General features: G+C 54.8%; 1 protein-coding gene across 2 annotated transcripts in view; it reads right to left on the bottom strand.

Annotated features, from left to right (window-relative positions):
• The window catches only part of IL2RB (interleukin 2 receptor, beta), a 48823-nt gene that overhangs the window by 2995 nt on the left and 44085 nt on the right, over nt 1-1743 (bottom strand). The window lies entirely within an intron of this gene.

The raw sequence follows: 1743 nt of genomic DNA, 5'->3' as shown, positions 1-1743 counted from the left end.
TGGAGATGTAAACACCCGAATAGGGTAAGACACAGACTGCACAACAGAGTGGGGACAGCAGGCCCTCCTGGTGGTGTGACAGCAGGCCCTCGGGTGGGTGAGTTTGGGAGCCCTGACAACCCTCTGTCCGCAGAACCCTCAGCAGCTGGACTTGGCCCCCTAAGCACAGGGGCCAGGCCCAGTGGGCTCCCCAGGTCTCTGTGCCCAGCATGGGGCTGGCGGGTCCTGTGGATCTATTTCAGATGAATTAATGAACCAGCAATGAATGCCCAGTTCTCCTCTCCAGGGGAAGTCCCTGAGGCTGAGTCAGCTGCTCCACACACACACACACACACGCTCACATGCATGCACACATGCACACACGTGCACACACCACTCAATTAAATCCGCCCCCTTCCCGCAACCAGGAGTTACGTCATAAAAGAAAAGGCTGAGAGAGGCAGAAAGGATAAACTGAGGATGGCAAAGAGGGGTTGCTGGCTGGACAGAGAGGGAAAAAGCACTGTTCGGGTGAGGTTCATGATATCCAGGGCAAGGGCGGGGCCAAGCAGCAGCCCTGAGTTTGCAGCCAGAGAGGGAGCGGCCGGGCCTGTGGTCAGTGCCCGTGAGCCAGGAACCCACTGCCTGTGGCCAGCTACTTCCTGGGCCTGAGCCTCTGCCCACAATGCCCTGAAAGGGGCTTCAGGAAAAGCTCATGCCCCTCACACACACTGCCACACTCACACACACATTCCAGGATCCTCTGGGAAGTGCGGTGGGCCTTGTGGCCCCTGTGGGTCCTAGGGTAGAAGGGTAGGTCTCTCACCCAGATGCGGAAAAGATGGGGCCGGCTTTGCCAGCCCCAGTCCCCAGCCACATCATACCTTCCTCCTCGGGACCCCGCTCCACACACTAGACCCAAGGATGCCCTCACGGGAAGCTGGAATGGTTTGCAGCTCCCACCTCACAATGTTCTAGGTCCATAGAATCAGGACTTGAAGCTGGAAGGTATCTGAGCATGCAGCTAATCTAGCTCAGCCTCCAACCAGTTCAATGGGGGAATCTCTATGCTTCTGACACACAGGCAGCCGTGGCTTGCTGGAATACCTTTATAGATGGAATCTTGCTACCCTCAAGGCTGAGGGAAGAATTTTCAGGTAATGCATTCCTGCACATTAAGAGTGCTGCAACTAATGGCCAGGCACAGTGGCTCACACCTGTAATACCAGCACTTTGGGAGGCCGAGGTGGGCAGATCACCTGAGATCAGGAGTTCAAGACCAGCGTGACCAACATGGCAAAACCCCGTCTCCACTAAAAGTACAAGAATTAGACAAGCATGGTGGTGTGTGCCTGTAATCTCAGCTATTCAGGAGGCTGAGGCAGAAGAATCACTTGAACCTAGGAGGCAGAGGTTGCAGTGAGTTGAGGTCATGCCGTTGCACTCTAACCTGGGTGACAGAGCAAGACTCTGTCTCAAAAAAAAAAAAATAAAGAGTACTGCAACTAAGATATTCTCATCTTGGGAGTTTTCCAAGGAATTCCAGAAGGGGCCCTTGATCAGCCCTGATAGAGAACTCCAAAGCCAGGTCATGACAGCTCTGGTCCTGCATGGCTTTCCTCGCCCGCCACTCCTCTTGACCTCCCTCTGCCCCTACCTCACCCCACTCTCCAATCTTGGGAGCCTAGAGTAGGGCTAGGGTGGTAAAAAAAAAGTACCCCCCACCTCCCCCCTTCATTCTTGAAGCTTCCTGCCTGAAGGGGA

This window comes from Mandrillus leucophaeus, unplaced genomic scaffold (assembly GCF_000951045.1).
Source record: "Mandrillus leucophaeus isolate KB7577 unplaced genomic scaffold, Mleu.le_1.0 Scaffold2, whole genome shotgun sequence".
In the NCBI taxonomy this organism is placed as follows: domain Eukaryota; kingdom Metazoa; phylum Chordata; class Mammalia; order Primates; family Cercopithecidae; genus Mandrillus; species Mandrillus leucophaeus.
Note: the sequence above shows the minus strand (reverse complement) of the source record. Positions and strands in the feature narration are given on the sequence as shown.